We start from the raw sequence: 22,184 nt of genomic DNA on the forward strand, positions 1-22,184 counted from the left end.
CCCGGTTCTCTGGCATTCGCTTTCCCCGGCCAGGTGTCCTGGAACGCGGCCGCGCGGTCACCTCTTCGGTTACCTGGGCGCGGACAGGTGAACTCTGGGAGGGCCGGCCTGACCCAGGCAGGGATAGTTTGAGGTGTCCGACTGTCCTGTACCGCTCACCACATGCACAGGGGCCCTGACAGGCTGAGACGGATGGATGCACACACTCAGTCTTACACACGCTCACTTTTTTCCTGGAATTCACACTGTCTTGCGCGTTGCTTTCTTTTTTTTCCTCTTCCAAATGTGGGCAGTAGTAGAACCCGAAAAAGGTGGAGGAGGTGCTTAGCAGTGGGATGGAATAGGGTTAACCGGGAGAAAACTGAATTGATAGGGAGTAGGTTTCAGCAGGTGCGGGCGTGTTGAATGAAATTGTCCAGCTGAGGCGCTGACATTGGTCTCTGGATGGAAAAAAAAAAAAAAAAAGCCCTTTGCATTGCAGCCCCTACCTGTGCTGGAGTGGGGGCTGGGGGAGAAAAGGAGGCGGAGAAAGGTTCGGGAAAAGCACACGCATATTTATGGGAAGGAGACGTGGGACTCTGAGCTGTTTTTTTCTCGCCATCAGAGAACTGATGACAAAATACTGTAGGAGAAAAGAAGAGCGGGAGAACAGGAGAGAATGACTGAAAGCCGAAAGGGGCAGAGCGTCCCGCCGGTGGCCAGGGCTCTGGGCAGCTGCAGAGACCGGCGGGGAGGGGGTCCCCACGGCCCCCGTCCTCTCTGGTTCAGCCGGCCAGTTGGGCACCGACCTGCTGTGAGAGGATGTGAGGAGGGGGTCGAAATTCCCCACTCCCCACAATAAACCCCAAAACATTGTGGTCATTTTTGAATTTTACATGACCGCGGTGTTTTAAGACTGAAACGCGGCAAGAGGAAGAGCTAAGCGGAGGATGGAGCACCTTCGCCAGGACAGATGAAAGGAGAATGACAACTGCAGGAAAAACAAGGATGCAAATTAATGTCCCATCACAAAAAGGGAGCAGACAAGGGTGTGATCAGAACGGGTTTCACATTCCCAAGATTTTCAGGATCTCTTATTTTTCTGACCAACTTTTAAGTTAACGATGTACTGTCTTGAGATATGCAACCATTATTTCAACCCAAACTCATTGTTGTAGAGTATTCATAAAGTCCTACAGTATATGTATTGATTCTTGTTTTTGCCAAAAGTGTGAACAAAGGTCCACAAAAGCAGAGTATTAATAGCGTATTAACAGAATTGCTGGAGCTACTTGAATTCCTTTCTTTGCCTTTAAAGATTAGAGACTATATACAATTTTGTGTATATATATATTAAATTATCTATATACATATACTAAATATACCTACATATATTTAAAGGAGAAACATAATAACCCTCTGTGGCACAGTTGATTACATCAAAAGAAACATAAATGCATTTGGAGTGTTCTCTAGAATATAAAGTATAGTTTTTAATAGATGCTGTTGGTGTTTGTTAACTTTTAAAATTCCCCAGATTCTCTCCAAGTGATAACAATAGAGTTTGGAATATATGTAAACGTTCTACATAATTAGGAAATAGATCCAACTTGGTTTTTATTAAATGTTCACATGTTCAGGCACTGACTAGCTAGTTCCACTGATAAATTTTAAGTGATGGTAAAACTGTGTCATAAAGTGTTAGACCTCCTTACTAAAAAACAAACAAGGACAGAGTTATACACTTTGTATTTTATTGATTTGGGAGAGTAACATATTACATATACTCCTCTATTAGCTTGGATTACAGTTTGAGTAGTTAATTTTTTAAGGTTGATGTGCACTGTAAGTGATTAAAGGGAGAAAATGGGTAAGTTCTCTTCTATTTGAAGAAGAGTTCCTTATGCAACAGTTTTTTTTTTTTTTTTAATCATGAGAGAGCTTAGTTTTTGAGAGTAGAATTACATATACTTTACAAAATTGGAAAATCTCCTCATACTAGAAAATTAGTGAAACTAGTGTAAAATGGACATACTGATCTATCATTCTCCTCAAAGCTCTCAGGACTTCAGTTAATGGTGCTCATAAAAACTGCTTCAAGAGATCAGAACAGGAGCTGAGGCATCTGAATTTAGTAGAAAGTAGCACAAAGGACTGTAACATATTTAATTCTTGGGTCACATTGTAAGAAACAATGATATAAGCTAAAATCTCCATTTACCAATCACAAATTGAAATCATTAGGTGATGCCAGTTTTTATTATCTGTGCTTTGTTGTGATGTGTGTGTGTGTGTGTGTGTGTGTGTTGAGACACTGGAGTTGGTGACATAAGCTTACTTTAGTTTTGAAAATATACAGAACCAGACAGTACCTTCCCTTTACAGATCTTGTTGGGACTGTTTTAAGAAAACACATTGGAGTGAGACACTTTAAAAACAGCACATGAATCTTACTTAAAACAATAGCAAGGGTAACATATACTGGTTGTGAGAACACTTGTATCTTTTTTTTAACCTGTACAGGTTATTTACTTAGTTAATTTCTTACTTAGTTTACTTATTTCTAACATTTTGTCACTGAAAATTATTGGTTGGGATGGTGCTCAGGGCAGTCATATATCTTGATTCAAGCATGGTCACACTCACTCTTGTGTGTGGGGGTCATCCTCACACTGACACACACAAGTGTGGGAAATCCTACACCATATAAAATCACTTGTATGTGGAATCTAAAAACAAAAAAAATGATACAAATAAACTTATTTACAAAACAGAAACAGATCCACAGATGTAGAAAACAAATGCATGGTTACCAAAGGGGGAAAGGGGGAGGGAGGGATTAATTAGGAGTTTGCAATCAACAGATACACACCACTGTATATAAAAGAAATAACAAGCAATATAGCACAGAGAACTCTACTCAATATCTTGTAACAACCCATAATGGAAAAGAATTTGAAAAAGATTATATATTCATATATATATATATATGTACACACATAGTCATATATATATGAATCACTTTGCTGTGTACATTGTAATCAACTGTACTTCAGTTTAAGAAAGCAGTGGTAACAAGGCCACCCCTGTAATAAAATCCATGCCAAGAGACATCATAATGAAATTTCTAGAGAAAAAAGAAGAGACTAAAATCCTGAAAGCAGCCAGAGAAATGCAACACTATCCCTATAGAGGAAAAAACAATTAGAATGACGCCAGATTTGTCATCATACCCACGGAGGTCAGGAGGCAATGGAACAGTATTTTTCAAGTGCTGAAAAAATATAAAAAGAATCTAGAATTCTATAGAGAAAATATCCTTCAGAAATAAAAGGGAAACCAAGAGAATCTGTCATCAGCAGTCCTTCCTGAAAAGTACGGCTAAAGGAATTTCTCTAAACAGAAAGGCAACGATAAAAGAAGAAGGAAGTTTAGAACATCAGGCAAGAGAAAGAACATGGAGAGAGCAAAAACACAAATGAGTACAGATAACACAAAAATGAGTACAGGTAATACATTTTCCTTCTCCTCTTGAATTTACTAAATTATGTATGATTGAAGTTCTAATTATGACATTGCCAAATGTGGTTGTAAATGTATATAGAAGAAATACTTAAGAAAATTGTATTATTAATATAATCGGGGAAGAGAAAAGGGGTACAAAGGAGGTAAGGTTTCCGTTCCTCTCTTGAGCTGGTAAAATGACAACACCTGTTGATTAATTCTGCATGTATGGTATAATATGTAGTATGTACATGCGTGCTCAGTTTCTTAGTTGTGTCTGACTCTTTGTGACCCCATGGACTGTAGCCCACCAGGCTCCTCTGTCCATGGAGATTATCCATGCAAGATTACGGGAGTGGGTTGCCAATTCCTCCTCCAGGGGATCTTCCCAACCCAGGGATTGAACCCGAGCCCCTTGCGTCTCCCATATTGACAGGCAGATTCTTTATGTAACACTGTGCCACCTGGGAAGTCTCAGTTTAGTTCAGTTCAGTTCAGTCACTCAGTCATGTCCAACTCTTTGCAACCCCAATAACTGCAGCACGCCAGGCCTCCCTGTCCATCACCAACTCCTGGAGCCTACCCAAACTCCATTGAGTCAGTGATGCCACCCAACCATCTCATCCTCTGTCACCCCTTCTCCTCCTGCCCTCAATCTTTCCCAGCATCAGGGTCTTTTCAAATGAGTCAGCTCTTCACATCAGGTGGCCAGAGTATTGGAGTTTCAGCTTCAAAATCAGTCCCTCCAATGAAAACCCAGGACTGATCTCCTTTAGGATGGACTGATTGGATCTCCTTGCAGTCCAAGGGACTCTCAAGAGTCTTCTCCAACACCACAGTTCAAAGCATCAATTCTTCGGTGCTCAGCTTTCTTTATAGTCCAACTCTCACATCCATACATGACCACTGGAAAAACCATAACCTTAACTAGACGGGCCTTTGTTGGCAAAGTAATGTCTCTGCTTTTGAATATGCTATCTAGGTTGGTCATAACTTTTCTTCCAAGGAGTAAGCGTCTTTTAATTCCATGGCTGCAATCACCATCTGCAGTGATTTTGGAGCCAGAAAATAAAGTCAGCCACTGTTACCACTGTTTCCCCATCTAATTGCCATGAAATGATGGGACCAGATGCTATGATCTTAGTTTTCTGAATGTTGAACTTTAAGCCAACTTTTTCACTCTCCTCTTTCACTTTCATCAAGAGGCTCTTAAGATCTTCTTCACTTTCTGCCATAAGGGTGGTGTCACCTGCATATCTGAGGTTACTGATATTTCTCCCGGCAATCTTGATTCCAGCTTGTGCTTCCTCCAGCCCAGCGTTTCTCATGATGTACTCTGCATATAAGTTAAATAAGCAGGGTGACGATATACAGCCTTGACGAACTCCTTTTCCTATTTGGAACCAGTCTGTTGTTTCATGTCCAGTTCTAACTCTTGCTTCCTGACCTGCATACAGATTTCTCAAGAGGCAGGTCAGGTAGTCTGGTATTCCCATCTCTTTCAGAATTTTGCAGTTTATTGTGATCCACACAGTCAAGGGCTTTGGCATAGTCAATAAAGCAGAAATAGATATTTTTCTGGAACTCTCTTGCTTTTTCGATGATCCAGCAGATGTTGCCAATTTGATCTCTGGTTCCTCTGCCTTTTCTAAAGCCAGGTTGAACATGTGGAAGTTCATGGTTTTGTATTGCTGAAGCCTGGCTTGGAGAATTTTGAGCATTACTTTGCTAGCGTGTGAGATGAGTGCAGTTGTGCGGTAGTTTGAGCATTCTTTGGCATTGCCTTTCTTTGGGAAAAACCGACCTTTTCCAGTCCTGTGGCCACTGCTGAGTTTTCCAAATTTGCTGGCATATTGAGTGCAGCACTTTCACAGCATCATCTTTTAGGAGTTGAAATACTAGGGCAAGTAAAAAATCTATACAATAAGATGCCCTCAAAAAATATAGGTAAATAAAAAAGAAATTTTTAAAAATGTGAAAATAACCCATAGGAACAGGAAAATGGAGGGAAAAAAGAGAGAACAGACAGAAAAACAAAAAAACAGGGCAGGCTTTAGTCCTAATATGTCAATAATTGAATGCAAATGGTCTAAATATACCAGTTAAAAGATAGATTGTCAGAATGGATTAAAAACACGATCCAACTAAATGCTATCTCTAAGAAACTCATTTCAAATATAAAGATATAAGCAGGATACAAGTAAAAGGATGGAAAAAATATGCAGACATCCAGAGAAAGCAGGCGTGGCTATGTTAATGTCAGATAAAGTAGACTTTGGAGAATAGAAAATTACCAGAGACAGGAATTGTCATTGCATAATAATAGAAGGGTTAACCCACCAAGAGAAAGAGCAATCCTGAGTGTGTATGTACTGAGCAGCAGAGTTACAAAATGTATGAAGCAGAAACTGATAGAACAAAAAAGAAAAACAAATCTGTAATTATAGTTCAAGATTTCAAAACCCCTCTCTTGACAATTGAAAGAGCAACTTGACAGGAAATCAGAAATGCTACAGGAGAAAGCAACAGCACATCACACAACAGGATCTAGTTGACATTTGTAGACTGCTCTATGCAACAGCAGCAGAAAATGCATTCTTTTCAAGTTGCTTGGAATGCATATAGAGACAGACCATTCCCTGAACCAGAAAACAACCCTCAATTGAAATCATACAAATGTTTTCTCCATCACAGTGGGATAAAACTAGAAGTCAGTAACAGAAAGAAAAGAGGAAAATTCCCCCAACACTGGGAAGCTGTACATCACACTTCTACCTAATCTACTGGTCAAAGAAGAAATCACAAGGAAATAAAAATACATCAAACCGTGAAATGGAAGATATGTTAAAATTTGTGAGATGCAGCTCAAGCAGGGTGGAGAGGGAATTTTATAACACTAAAATGCATATGATAAAAAAGTGGATGATGGCAGACCTAAATAGGACTGCCCTTTCTATGCCATTCCTCTGTCCACTCCTAATAATAGAGGACAGTCTATCCAATGAGAGAGAGGGCCCTTCTTCTGCAGTGAAGGATATGTGAACATCAGTAAGGTGATAACAATAAGTATTTGCTCATATATCATGTCTTGTATCTAGAAGTAGATCTTAAGTTCCTGAAGGTGGGAAACAAGGGCCTCCTGCTTTATTATGTATCTACTTTAGTGTCTAGTGGAGCCCAGACTATAAATCAGGTGCTCAGCCGATGTTAAACAAAATTTTATTCAGTTTGTTTAATTGAATTAAAACATTGAGTTATGTATATTTTTCCTTTCTATGGAGAAAAAACATTGAAGGTAGAACCAGCTAGCAAATACCATCTTGATGTATATTCCTTTAAGACCTAGAGCAAAATATCCCACATCCCATTAATTAACCTTTATGTACAGTGAATAACTTATAATTATGTACTTAATTACCTAATTCACTTTCAGCCATATTTTCCACTTCTTAATATCTGCTTCCTAGAGAGGGCCTGTAAATTAATTCACACCGCTCTACAAGGCTTAGTGCATAACTCCTCCCTCTCTCAAGTGCATTTGCGTTTAACATGGAGGAAGATACATGACAATGTTATGTTGTTGTTCAGTCTCTCAATTGTATCTGACTCTTTGCGACCCCATGAATTGTAGCATGCCATGCTTTCCCTGTCCTTCGCCATCTCCTGGAGTTTGCTCAAACTCATGTCCACTGAGTCAGTGATGCTGACTTTGGCCATCAGGTGGCCAAAGTATCGGAGCTTCTGCTTCAGCATCAGTCCTTTGAATGAATTTTCAGGGTTGATTTCCTTTAGGATTGACTAGTTTGATCTCCTTCCTGTCCAAGGGACTCTCAAGAGTCGTCTTGTCCAGTACCACCATTCAAAAGTATCAATTCTTCGGCACTCAGCCTTCTTTATGGTCCAGCACTCACACCAGTACATGACTACTGGAAAAACCACAGCTTTGACGATATGGACCTTTGTTGGCAAAGTGATTTCTCTGTCTTTAATATGCTGTATGGGTTTGTCATAGCTTTTCTTCAAGGGAGCGAGCGTCCTTTAATTTTGTGACTGCAGTCACTGTCTACAGTGATTTTAGAGTCCAAGAAAATAAAGTCTGACACTGTTTCCACTTTTTCTTCCTATATTTGCCATGAAGTTATGGGACTGGATCCATGGTCTTGGTTTTTTGAATGCTGAGTTTTAAGCCAGCTTTTTCACTCTCCACTCCCACCTTCATCAAGAGGCTCTTTAGTTCCTCTTTGCTTTCTGCCATTAGAGTGGTACCAACTGCATTTCTGAGGTTGTTGATAATTCTCATGGCAATTTTGTTTCTAGCTTGTGATTCATCTAGCCTGGCATTTTTCATGATGTACTCTGCATATAAGTTAAATAAGCAGGGTGACAATATACAGCAAGAATACTGGAGTGGTTTGCCATCCCATACTCCAGTGGATCATGTTTTGTCAGAACTCTCCACTATCACCCGTCTGTCTTGAGTGGCCCTGCAAGACATGTCTCATAGCTTCATTGAGTTATGCAAGCCCCTTCACCATGACAAGGCTGTGATCCATGAAGGGGGTGCGTAGTAGGTATTCTACTAAATAGTTGTCAGTACATTTATGAATGAAGACAATCAGGACCAACCTGTCACATCTCAAAATTATGGTTTGTGTATGAGTTATATTTTGTAGTAGGAATCTGGAAATGTTCTCAGCAGTTTACGGGAGATTTCACTGTCTTGAAAATTCATCACAAGTTTGTCTTTTCAAAAGCTATTAAATTCTTCAGTGCATCATGTTTGGAACTTCATTTCCACTCATTTGGTACTTATTGGATGCTGTATCACATACTGAGAAGTATAAATTTATATAAAAGGTTTCCTGTCCTCAAAAACTCCTGTATATTTATTAATAGAAAAGACTGATACACTCGGGACACTCTGAACCATTCTGTTCTGATAATTTTGCAGAAGCACACCTTGATTGTCTTGGTGCTTGGTCCACTTCATGCTCGTCAATATATTCCATCATTATACTATAAGAAGTAAAAAATTCATATTTAAAATTCACATTTAGAGATTAGTTTTCAAGACATTTAGCCTTGAAATCAAGTATGTAAATTGAATAAGGTAAAGGGCAGATTGTTAATAGAATAGCTTCTGTTGTTATTATTTTTGTTCCTGAAAGTTCTTAGCAACAGAAAGACATCTAAACATGAATTAGTATCAGTGTCTAAATCATCTGATAGTTGGATAGTGCTCTATGTGAAATACATTGATAGTTTTAGATTATAAGTTGTTCCTTTAACATAAAAAGATCAGTTTCTTTTTGAAGTGTAACCTGCAGCATACAGGAGTGTATTCCTTCATTGTTTGAACATATTGATCTAAATTCATAGTGATCAAGATGTATTGAATTGAGAATGCATTTGATTTGCCTATACATTGAAATAACGTTTCTATTTGTATGGAGTGAACTCCATTGTATAAGACATTGAAGGTGCATGTTTCTGAGACATTAATTCACTACTCTTGTACCCCCAAGAATTCTCTCCATAGGATCTAGTGTTGTTTTGGTTATTTCACCTTTTCCCAATACGTTTTTTATTTCCCAAATATAATAACCATCTTAACATTGTATAAAATTATATAATTTAAATAGCTGCTGCTGCTGCTGCTAAGTCACTTCAGTCGTGTCCGACTCTGCGCGACCCCATAGACAGCAGCCCACCAGGCTCCCCCGTCCCTGGGATTCTCCAGGCAAGAACACCGGAGTGGGTTGCCATTTCCTTCTCCAATGCATGAGAGTGAAAAATGAAAGTGAAGTCGCTCAGTCGTGTCCGACTCTTAGCGACCCCATGGAAAACAGAGCATTATTCTATTCTGACCGGAAATATTTCTGGAAACATTCCCTAGTATCTTTCCTCTTAGTGATATAACAATGATATGAAAAACAACACTGTTAAAATATGCAGATGGAGATTTCTTTGGTAGTCCAGTGGCTAAGACTCCGCACTTGCAATGCAAAAGGCCTGGGTTCTATCCCTGGGCAGGGAATTGAGTCCCATGTAAACCTGGGAGTTTACATGCTGCAACTAAAAAGTCCATATGCCACAACTAAGACCCTGGACAGCGAAGTGAATAAATAAATACTAAAATATATATGCATATATATATCTGTATGTTGTTGTTGTTCAGTTGTGAAGTCACGTTCGCTTCTTTGTGATCCCGTGGACTGCAGCATGCCAGGCTTACCTGTCCTTCACTGTCTCCCAGAGATTGCTCAAATTCATCTCCATTGAGTCGGTGATGCTGTCTAACCATCTCGTCTGCTGCACAGGTGACAAATACTCTGCTTTTTGGAAGCTCACAAAAAGTCTTAGCTTTTGCAGAATTATTTTCAGTCTAACTCTTGCTTAACATTAAGTTAAGATATTGAGGTCTGTGTACACTTAGCTACATCTCATTGCTATGATCTAGAGATTGTCAGGAATCCAAGACAGAGATCAGAGTTGCTTGGTTTGTAAATAGTTCAGTTTTGAGAAATAATATTTAGAGAAGAATTCCTGAAGTGCATTAAGTTCTCAAGTTATTAAAAGTGTATTTTAGTATACAGTTAGTTGAGCAGTGATTTGGATACCCAGTCTGTATAAAGTTGCCCCATGGAAGAATTACTTTTGCTGAGCTGAACTATGGAGTGATTTCAGAAACTGCTACTGAGAGTCATTTTTCAAATTAGACCATGAAAATGCATATTTTGTCTACTATGGGATGTGTGGAGTGGCATGCTCATAACATTAGGCAGCATCTTTTGTAAGAGCTACTGCACATTTTAATAATGTCAAAAATAGTATATAAATATTCTGAATTGTGTACCTATAAGTATCCTCCCTCCTTTTTTTTAAATTTTTTTTGCATAGATTTCTGGAAAACTCATAGCCTAATGATAGTCAGAATGTAGGCTATTATCATGACAACTCATACACTCATTCTTTTTCCCATATTGTCATCATTTGTTTTACTTTATCTTTTCCCTCCCACTTTTTGTTAATGCCATTTTATCATAAGTTCTGCTTCTTTGGAGAGTGCCTTCAATTCTTTCTGAAATAAGGCTGAATACAAGTTTGATATAAATGATAAAGTGACCCACCCATAATCTGAATAAATTAGGTGCACTACAGGATACATTTGAATGATGCTTCCTACTGATACACACTCTTACTGACTTTCTTTTTGGAAATATTTCTTTGGCTTCTGGATTGTTTAGGGAGAATTTATTTGCAGGATGATGTCTCCTGGGATGAGTCTATTGAGGAGCAGAGATGAAGCTTCCTAGAAGGCATGATCTGAGACTCAGGGTCTTTGTTTGATCTGTTTTCTGTGCTTGAAAGTTTTCCCCTTATCTCCTGTGCTGGCTTCTCTTCCGTTCAGAAGTTTAAATATCTCATCAAAGAGGCTCTCACAGATGACCTTTTTTTTCTTTTTTGGCCATACTGCTTGGCTGGTGGGTTCTTAGTCCCTTGGCACTAAAAGTGCAGAGTCCTAGCCACTGGACTACTAGGGATTTCCCATGGACCACTCAATCTAACAGCTTCCCAGTTAGTCTCCATCATGCAACACTATTTTATTTCCATACTCATCAATCTCTGGCATTTTTTTCTTATTCATTTGTTCAATACTTGACTCTCCCTTATAAATATATTCTCCACGAGGAAAGGGACTTGGTCTCCCTTGTTCTGAGTTATCCCAGTGATGCACGGTAGCCCATTTCTTGCAGCTGGCTTTCATTCTTATTCCTCTTACCAAACATTTTTTAAAAAGTTAAATAAACCTCTCCCCAGGTAGGATATTTTAGAGCCATTAAAAATGTAGAAGAAATGAATTTGAGATTACATTTGCAATGTTTTTATAACTGTATTTGACCTACAAAAAGAATGGAAATAATAATGGTTTATAGTTTTTATATAAGGTACCAAGTTGATAGGCACTTTTTGCTCCCACAAACCATCCAATTTTTCAAGCTCTCTGTATTACTGCACTGTTCCTTATTTCTTTTAGTATGAAGTTCTTTAATATCATTTCGTCTTCTAGAGGCCCTTACTGAGGCCCATGTGAGTACTGTATTTGCATGTTAATGGTACTTTTCTTGCCAATTAGATCCTTCATGGAGAGTTTTGGCAGAGGTTGGGAGGAAAACACTAATAGAGTTGATGAAATCAGAAATGATGATATTGAGAGGATGGGAGCAGGTAGGGTGAAAATGAGGACCAGGTGAGTAGAAATAGTGCCAGGTGAGGAGGTGGAAAGGAGTGAGCCAAACATTTTCAGAAACAACCCTTGAATCATGCTGTACCCACTCCCTCAATTTCTCTTTTAAGCACTTTATTAACACAGAACTGTGGATTTTACTTGCTAACTGGCTTCACAAAACTCTTTATTTCAAGCTGTGCACCAGATCCTTGTCAGAATACTCAGGAATCAATTGCCCTAAGCATGAAGAGGCTTTAAAACTGAGATGGCCTCAAGAAGGTGACCAAAAGCTTTGTAGAGGAAATACACTGCATTTCATTTGGACATGAAAGGCCAGACTGGTCTTCCCTGGTGGCTCAGATGGTAAAAAATCTGCCCTCAATGCAGGAGACCCGGGTCTGGATCAGGAAGACCCCCTGGAGAAGGGGATGTCAACCCACACCAGTATTCTTGCCTGAGAAATCCCATGGAGAGAAGAGCCTGGTGTGCTACAGTCTGCAGTGTTGCAAACAGTTGGACATGACTGAGCGTCTGAAATTAACTTAGTTACTTATAAGGCCAGACTGAAATCTGTAACATCAATGGGTTGATACATGGCCCACCCTACAGATATTTTTGAGTGGGTACTATTTGAAAGGCTTTTCTATGTAGAACATCTTTTAGGTGCCTTAAACTCGAAGTGACAAAAAAGGAGCCAGAACATCACAAGAAGTCCTACTCTCCTTGCGTCTGTGTTTCAGTGGTGGTTTAAGAATTATTCCCAAGACCCAGATATCTTTCTCTCCTCCCTTTCCTTCAACAAATATATCCAGTGAATTATCAAATCCTTTCAGTTAGGTCTTGTGAAAAGACTCTTGTGTAAAACACTTCCCTTTCTCTTTGAATCATCGCCAACATAATCCTGGCACCTGCACAAGTCCATCATATTGCCCTGTCCTGATCCATTCTACATGTGGCTAACACTGACCATCCAAACAGTGATATTTACCATGTATTTCTCTACTAAAAAATAAATATATGGGCTCTCTGATGGTCAGCAGTAAAGAATCTACAATGGAAGAGATGAAGGTTTGATCCATGAGTCAGGAAGGTATCCTGGAAAAGGAAATTGCAACCCACTCCAGTATTCTTGCCTGGAGAGTCCCATGGAGAGAGAAGCCTGGTGGGCCACAGTCCATGGGGGTTGCAAAGAGTCAGACGCAACTTAGTTACTAAACAGCAACAACAAAATACACTGTTCTGCACTCACTATGGTCCTGCCTCTTAAACAAGAGCAGGCGTTCATTATGACAGATGCCTATAACCATGAGCAAAATGTAAGGTTCATGTAAATTTTCAGAGTATTCAAACTTTAGAGAACTTTCAAGCTTGCATTGTGTCATGTTTGGCACTGCATCCAGATGATAAAATCACAGGGCTGGGCCTCTGAAGATGCAAAGACTTTGAAACACTGAATTATGGGATAAATTCCAAACCAGGGTGGCATTCAGAGTCCTTCAGCGTCTACTTAATCATGGTTTTCATTGTCCCTTCAGTGGTAGCCAGGCTAGTTTGTCCGGTTGCCCCAATACATGTAATACCAAGTCTTTGTTTGACATTCTTTCTACATGGAATATTTTCCCTTTCTTCTATAATGTCATAGACTAGGTTCCTTGGGAAGCATTCTCTGAAGTGGAGATTTGCAAGCAGAGGTTTAACTGTGGGATGCTTATGGGAGCAGCAGCTTGAAGGGAGTGAGGGAAGTGAATTTGAGTAGAGGAGGAAGTAAGAGAAAAGTCGGGCTTTCCGGGCAGCTCAAATGGTAAAGAATCTGTCTGCAATGCAGGAGATCTGGGTTCAATCCCTGGGTAGGGAAGATCCCCTGGAGAGGGGCATGGCAACCCACTCCAGTATTCTTGCCTGGAAAATTCCATGGACAGAGGATCCTGGTGGGCTACAGTCCATGGGGTTGCAAAGGGTCGGACACAACTGAGTGACTAAGACACACAGAGAAAGAATATACTCCAAGGCAGTGACAACAGAGTCCTCAGCTGAGCACGTAGGGAAGATTACCTCAGGAGTCCTGGAACTAGAAGACCCTTCAAGGTTGCTCCAATAAAAGCCGAAGGGTCAGCCCTTTGTATTCCAGTCATTAGAAGCAGGCTTCCAACAGAGAGAGAATGTGACCTTGGATGAGGCAGCTGCCTCCTGTGCAAGGACAGTTCTGAGCAAGGCCTCAGGTGAGAGCCTTTCAGAGTCAACACTCCTGGCAGCTGGCAGAATGAGCTTTTGTTTTTGCAGGAAGGATCTGGACACATATCCCAATGTCTACTGCAGCAAGTCTGCTACATACGAATGAGTTCTGTTTTGCTTTAAGTCCAGCAAAGTTGGCCTAAGTACCCAACTAGTGCAATTGACTATATAGTACTTTACTGTAATAGGTTTATAATACTTTTAACACAAATGATACATAAAATAAACACAAAAATAAAGCATTTTTAATCTTACAGTACGTGCCAAGTGCTTCATTCGTGTCTGACTCTTTGAGACCCTGTGGACTGTAGCTCACCAGGCTCCTCTGTCCATGGGGATTCTCCAGACAAGAATACTGGAGTGCATTGCCATGCCAGACTCCAGTCTCCTCCATTGGCAGGTGGGTTCTTTCACTAGCACCACCTGGGAAGCTCCAGTCTTATAGTACAGTACCTTGAAAAGTACAGTAGTATAATATAACAGCTGGCAGACAAGCGCTGGCATCTTGTGACCAGGCAAGAAGAGTTGCTGACTGGAGAAGAGAGAGGAGCTGGGACATGGTAGACCTGAGCGATCCAGAAGTAGGAGACGGAGGGCAGGCTGCAATTTCATTCACACCTGACTTTGATGGAACACACGTTTGCACCTTTGAAAGTTTGCGACTTGAAGGTCTGAGTGTAGGGAATTTAGTGTACCTTCCCTTTTCAACATGTGCTGCTCACCAGGATATAGTTAAGCTAAGCCTCTTTCATTAAATATGTTTGTACTCTCCTAACTTCTCTAGATTTTCCATTTCTGTGAACTCCTTTTGCATTTAGGGGCCAAGCCACTCATTTTTGTGGTTAACCACGTTGTTACTTCGCTACTTTTTGGGTTATGATTTGTCTTTCTAAACATATTGTTGGCTTTTTCCTCTAATTTTTTTCCCCAGAGTATCTAACTTGTAGTATAGGCATCGTAGAAGTTAATTGAATGCTTGTTGAATGAATAAATGTGTAAAAACTGCATGGTCTTCAGAAACAGAAAGTAGTCTTTACTTTATATACAAAGCAGGCAAAACATTTGACTCTTTCAAAGCTTCACAATGAAAAATATGAGAAGACCTCAAAGAAGGTTTAAAAGAAGATCTACAGAGATAAAAGGAATTAAAATCAGTGTAATCAGCTGTGTGAGTCAACTGATCCCCTTATTTGTGTGTGTGACAGACTGATTTGGATTTTCTGTTGTTTGTAATAGAAGAGTCCTAGGTTATCCTTGTAGGTACAAATATTGTAATTGGTGTAAAGTTAAAACATGTCTGTTTATATGACTCCATTCAATCTATGCGAGCTTGAGGAAGATGAGGCAGAAATAAAGGGCATTGTTGTTTGTTGAATTGATTGCCTTCTGTCTCTCATGGGGGCTTCCCTGGTGGCTCAGATGGTAGAGAATCTGCCTGCCAGTGCAGGAGACTGGAGTTCTATCACTGGGTTGGGACGATGCCCTAGCGAAGGGGATGGCTACCCACCCCAGCATTCTTCCTGGAGAATCCCACGGACAGAGAATCCTGGCAGGCTACAGTCCATGGGGTTGCAAAGAGTCAGACACGACTAAGTGACTAAGTACGCTCCCAAAGGGTTTACATCTGAGTTTCTTAAATGGAGGATGTTTTTTTCTTTTTTCTCACAATGTCTCATGTTGACTAAATAATGAAGATTATTCATTAAAACCATAGCATATGTACTATGGTTTAATTCTCAACTTGAAATTTTCTTCGTTAACCCTGAGATTTTATCATTGAATATCCAGTGGAGTCCACACTTGCTTTTCATTAATGTAGAACAAATGCATCAGTGAGCTACAGATAGATAAATTAATCATTCTTACTCGATGCTGGTCCAGTGAAGATGCTAGCAAATCTATATTGATTAGTTTGCTTTCTTCTGTATTTCAGTATATATTTGAAAGTGCAATTTGGGAAAATTGTTGAGCTTGGTGAAGTCCTGACACAGAGGGTTTCAGGTCTGATCTGTTCTGAGAAAGAAGCACGAGGAGGTGTTACCACTGCTCATTTTCTGAGATTGGACTAGAAAGTGGATTTCATTATGATGAAGGAAGGTTTTAATTTTTATTTTAAATGCGCATCTAGAAACATGCCAAATTCCCATGGACGGAGGAGCCTGGTAGGCTGCAGTCCATGGGGTCTCTAAGAGTCGGACACGACTGAGTGACTTCACTTTCTCGTTTCACTTTCATGCAGTGGAGAAGGAAATGGCAGCCCACTCCAGTGTTCTTGCCTGGAGAATCCCAGGGTTGGGGGAGCCTGGTGGGCTGCTGTCTATGGGGTCGCACAGAGTCGGACACGACTGAAGCGACTTAGCAGTAGCCTGAAATTATTTTGAATTTTCCTTTGTAGACAGTGTATTGTTTGTGAAAATGATAGTGTCATTTGTTTCTCTCTAGTCATTTTAAGTTTTCTCTTTTTCTCAGTCTTCATATGATGGCTGTTATTAGTGAAACAAAGAAAAATGGCCATTTTTTTCTTTTCAGTCTCAATAGTTTTTGGTTTTTGTCTTTTTTTTTTTTCTACTGTGTCTTATTCTCTTGACTAAGATCTCTAATACAGTGTTGAATAGAAGTTGTAATACTTTATGTTTTTTGACTGTGTCCTGATTTAAGAAAAAAAAGGCTCTGGGAAAGACTAGAGATCTCTTCAAGAAATTAGAGATACTAAGGGAACATTTCATGCAAAGATGGGTACAATAAAGGACAGAAATGGTATGGACCTAACAGAAGCAGAAGATACTAAGAAGAGGCTGCAAGAATACGCAGAAGAACTATACAAAAAAGATCTTCATGATCCAGATAACCATGTGATGGTGTGATCACTCACCTAGAGCCAGACATCCTGGAATGTGAAGTCAAGTGGGCCTTAGGAAGCATCACTACAAACAAAGCTAGTGGAAGTGATGGAATTCCAGTTAAACTATTTCAAATCCTAAAAGATGATACTGTGAAAGAGCTACACTCAAAATGCCAGCAAATTTGGAAAACTCAGCAGTGGCCACAGGACTGGAAAAGGTCCGTTTTCATTCCAATCCCAAAGGAAAGCAATGCCAAAGAATATTGAGACTACCACACAATTGTACTCATCTCACATGCTAGCAAAGGAATGCTCAAAATCCTCCAAGCCATGCTTTAACAGTACATGAACCATGAATTTCCAGATGTTCAAGCTGGATTTAGAAAAGGCAGAGAGACCAGAGATCAAATTGCCAGCAAACACTGGATCTTTGAAAAAGCCAAGAAAGTTCCAGAAAAACACCTACTTCTGCTTTATTGATTATGCCAAAGCCTTTGACTGTGTGGATCACAACAAACTGTGGAAAATTCTTAAAGAGATGGGAATACCAGACCACCTTACCCTCCTCCTGAGAAATCTGTATGCAGATCAAGAAGCAGGTTAGAACCAGACATGGAACAAAGGACTGGTTCCAAATTGGGAAAGGAATACGTCAAGGCTGTATATTGTCACCCTGCTTATTTAACTTATATGCAGAGTATATCATGCAAAATGCTGGGCTGGACGAAGCACAAGGTGAAATCAAGATTGCCAGGAGAAATACCAATAATCTTAGATACACAGATGACACCACCCTATGGCAGAAAGCGAAGAACTGAAGAGACTCTTGATGAAAGTGAAAGAGGAGAGTGAAAAAGTTGGTTTAAAAGTCAACATTCAAAAAACAAAGATCATGGCATCTGGTCCCATCACTTCATGGCAAATAGATGGGGAAAAAAGTGGAAACAGTGACAGACTTTATTTTCTTAGGCTCCAAAATCACTGCAGATGGTGACTGCAGCCATGAAATTAAAAGACACTTGCTCCTTGGAAGAAACGCTATGACCAACCTAGACAGCATATTAAGAAGCAGAAACTTCATTTTCCCAACAAAGGTCTGTCTAGTCAAAGCTATGGTTTTTCTAGTAGTCCTGTATGGATGTGAGAGTTGGACTATAAAGAAAGTTGAGTGCTGAAGAACTGATGATTTTGAACTGTAGTGTTGGAGGAGACTCTTGAGGATCCCTTGGACAGGAAGGAGATCAAGCCAGTCAGTCCTAAAAGAAATCAGTCCTGAATATTCGTTGGAAGGACTGATGCTGAAGCTGAAACTCCAATATTTTGGCTTCCTGATGTGAAGAACTGCCTCATTGGAAAAGACCCTGATGCTGGGAAAGATTGAAGGTGGGAGGAGAAGGGGATGACGAAGGATGAGATGGTTGGATGGCATCACCGACTTGATGGATGTAAGTTTGAGCAAGCTACAGGAGTTGATGATGGACAAGGAAGCCTGGCATGGTGTATTCCATGGGGTCACAAAGAGTTGGACACAACTGAGAGACTGAACTGAACGGATTTAAGAAGAATGATCATTGCAATATTAGTAGATTTTTTTTTTTAAACCTTTAACGACTGAGCGACTTCACTCACTCACTCACTTAATGAAGTTAGAGGTGTTTTGTTTTCTTAATAGATTGCTAAGATTTTTAAATTAAAAGTTATATTTAAAAGTCAGTTCAGTTCAGTTATATTTAAAAGTCTTTCTTTGTTTATATTGAAATTAGCATATGATTTTTCTCCTTTAGTCTATTAATGGGGAGAATTGTATTACTAGATTTTATAATGTTAAACCAACTTTGCATTTCTGGGAGAAAATGATTCTGACCAAAAGACATAATCTGTTTTTTCTATTGCTGAATTTCAGTTGCTAATATCTTGCTTAACATTTTTTCCTTTCACTTTTAGAAGTTTTGAGCTTAATTTCTGTTCTTTGCTGTTATCTCAGAGATAATAGGATGCATGTTTATCTTAAAATTGGAAATTGAGCAGTATCATTACCTTCTTCCTGAATAATGCAAGAACTTCCTGAATAATGCTTTGCCTCTAGCCACCACTTTCCTCATCTTGTATACTATTTGTTGTTCATTATTTCAAATTCTTTTCTTTTTCTTTCTATTCTTCTTCTTTTTTTTTTAATTTGCTTCAGACTCAAAAGATATAGGTACCAAATACCTTAAGTTTTTGTACACATTTAAAGATGTTCTTTGACATACCTCTCCCTCGACATCTTTGAAACCAATATTTCAATTCTGTTCTGAGCTATGCTGTTATCCACTGTCCATAACTCAGTGGTGCCTGACTTCTGGCAATGGATCAGTTAAGTGGAAAAGTAAATATTATGAAAGTTTGGTAGTCCTTCTGCCTGCCTTTCTAGGATACTTCTGAGTGGACATATAATGCCTACTGATTTTATGCCACTATATCATGCAGGACTAGGTCTAAATCAGTCTCAGGGGTTTTTGTTTTGTTTAGTGAAGGGCTGTCCATGAAGACGTATATATAAATTGAGGGAAAGCAGGAATGTAGCCTGAGTGTGTGCTGGAAGAATCTGGGCTACCTGCACATGTAACTTGCTTGTGCCTTCTGGATTGCTGTTGTGCACATTCAGTCTTCTTGTCTGGGGACTTCCCTTGAGGGAGGTGAAGTGGTTAAGACTCCACTTTTCAATGCAGGGAATGCAGGTTCGAATCCCTGGTTAGGAACCTAAGAATCCCATATACCTTGTGTACAAAAAATCAGAACAGAAACAACAGAGGCAATGCTGTAACAAATTCAATAAAGACTTAAAAGAAAATGCTATGGTTTGTGACGAGTCAGAGAATACCCAGTTCATGATAGGCAGCTTAAGTCTTATGGCCAATTCATGTCCCAGAGTCAGGTGTTCTTCCAGGATCCAGTAAAAAACCAGGAGGTGTATCTCAAAAGGAAACTGGTTACCTGGAGAAGCAGACAGGGCTTTACTAAGAATGCCTAGGAATCTGTGCTGTGATTCTCCTATGCAGGCTTGTCAGCAACTCAAAGCAGCATCTCACCAGGCACAGGCAAGCATTTTCGGGTCTACCAGAGTCTGAGGATTGAGTGCTGGAGCCGCTTGCACTGAAGCTGGACCTGCTGTGGGTCTGATCCTGCTCTGGACTCCAGTCACAAAGGGCATCTTGGGAGTTCCTTGGTGGTCCAGTGGTTAAAAAAACTTTGCTTTCCAGTGCAAGGGATGCAGGTTTAGTCCCTACTCAGGGAGCTAAAATCACACATGCCTGGTGGCCAAAAACAAAAATATAAAACAGAAGCAATCCTGTAACAAATTCAATAAAGATTTTAAAAAGGGTCCACATCAAACATATCTTTAAAAAATGGAGAGGCATCTAATGGATTGTTCAGTATGCTGTGGTATATAATGCCTCCTTCCCAGGTGGCTCAGTGGTAAAGAATTCGCCTGCCAACACAGGAGATGCAGGTTTGATCCCAGGGCTGAGAAGATTCCCTGGAGAGGGAAATGGCAACCCACTGTGGCATACTTGCCTGGGAAATCCTATGAACAGAGGAGTTTGGCGGGCTCTAGTGCATGGGGTCGAACAAAATTGGACACTACAGGGCTCACACGCACATACCAAAGTCCAAAGAGGGCATGCCCGTCTGTCCTGTTAGCTGGGGTGGGTGCAGCATCTTTGGAGAGAATATCCTGAGGGATGAAGGATTCCTCAAGAGACTTCCTGCTTTTGGTGTAACTTTAACAGGAAGCCAGCTGACAAAAGAAGTGAAATTTTCAGAGTCCCAGCTTCTATGTTATTGAACAGAATGTAGACATATGGATTTGTTAAGAAATAATAACTTCATAATTGGCATAAAGATATTGCCTCTTGGCTTGGTGGGGGGGTGGGGTTGATACTATGGAAGGAGGAAAAGAGAGGAGTTGAAACAACCCAGCACTCTCGATTCATAGGAATTCTCTTCAAAGAGTTTTTCTCCCTAGCTTGATCTTACATTGGCTGTTGTACTAATGGAGGTTGAATCAGTTTGACCCTTAACAAGTCCTACACAGATGTAGGTATCGCTTCATTTTGTATTAGTATTCTCCAAATAAACAGAATACACACGTACATATGTGAGTGCTAAGTCGCTTCAGTGGTGTCTGACTCTGTGACCCCATGGACTGTAGCCCACTAAGAATACCAGAGTGGGTTGCCATTTCCTCCTCCAGAGGATTTTCCTGACTCAGTGATGGAACTCACATCTCTTATGGCTCCTGCATAGGTAGGTGAGTTCTTTACCACTAATGCCACCTGGGCAGCCTGTGTACATACATGCACACATAAATAGGATACTTATTATAGGAATGGACTCACGTGACTATGGAGGCCAAGAAAGTCCCATGGTCTACTGTGCTGTGTGGAAGCTGGAGATGCAGGGCAATCAAGGGTGTGATTCATTCTGAGTCCAAAGACTTGAGAACCAGAGGAATGTCAGTATTCAAAGTTTGGTGAAGTTGGATGTCCCAGCTCTAGCAGAGAAACTTTCCTCTCATTCTGCCTTTTTTTTTCTGTTCAGACCTTCAAGGGATTGGATGATGTCCATCCACCTTGGGGAGGACAGTCTTTTTTACTCAGTCTACTAATTCAAATACTAATCTCCTATGGAGACACCCTCACAGACACACTCTGAAACAATGTCATATACCAGCTACCTGGGCATCCCTCAGCCCAGTCACGCTGACACATAAAAGTAGCCATCAGAGTTTTTAGTAGGGCTTCCCAGGCTGTGTTAGTGGTAAAGAACCAGCCTGCCAGTGCAGTGGATATAAAAGACTTGGGTTTGATTCCTGGGTTGAGAAGATCCCCTGGAGGAGGGCATGGCAACTCATTCAAGTATTCTTGCCTGGAGAATCCCATGGACAAAGGATCGTGGCAGGCTGTAGTCCATGGGGCCACAAAAGTCAGACACAACTGAAGCTCCTTAGGACAGCACAGCAGAGCACAATATTACAAGGTTTCCTTCTCATCCACTGTTCTCAGCTTTAATGTTTTAGCCAAAATTTCTCAGACAGATGGGACTGTCTGTTCTACATCCTATTACTCTGGTTAATTTAATAATGGACTTTATTTCCTTTTCTTAAGTCACAGAATATTTTATTTATAGCAGCACATGGGCAACATTTACAGTATATTTTCTCTATATATTTATTTTAGAGTAAATATATATTTTGGAGTTTATTATCCAATCAGTAATCTTGGTATATCATATAGTTAAATAAATATGGCATTGTTATTATTAGCAGAGATGTTGTTATTATTAGCAAAACCAAAATTATGTTAATTCTTTCTTAAATAATGATTATACTTTAGATATAATTATACTTTTCAA

General features: G+C 40.0%; 1 protein-coding gene across 4 annotated transcripts in view; it reads left to right on the forward strand.

Annotated features, from left to right (window-relative positions):
* The window catches only part of C14H8orf34 (chromosome 14 C8orf34 homolog), a 364,577-nt gene that overhangs the window by 723 nt on the left and 341,670 nt on the right, over nt 1-22,184 (forward strand). The window lies entirely within an intron of this gene.

This window comes from Bos indicus, chromosome 14 (assembly GCF_029378745.1).
Source record: "Bos indicus isolate NIAB-ARS_2022 breed Sahiwal x Tharparkar chromosome 14, NIAB-ARS_B.indTharparkar_mat_pri_1.0, whole genome shotgun sequence".
Classification (NCBI taxonomy): Eukaryota; Metazoa; Chordata; class Mammalia; order Artiodactyla; family Bovidae; genus Bos; species Bos indicus.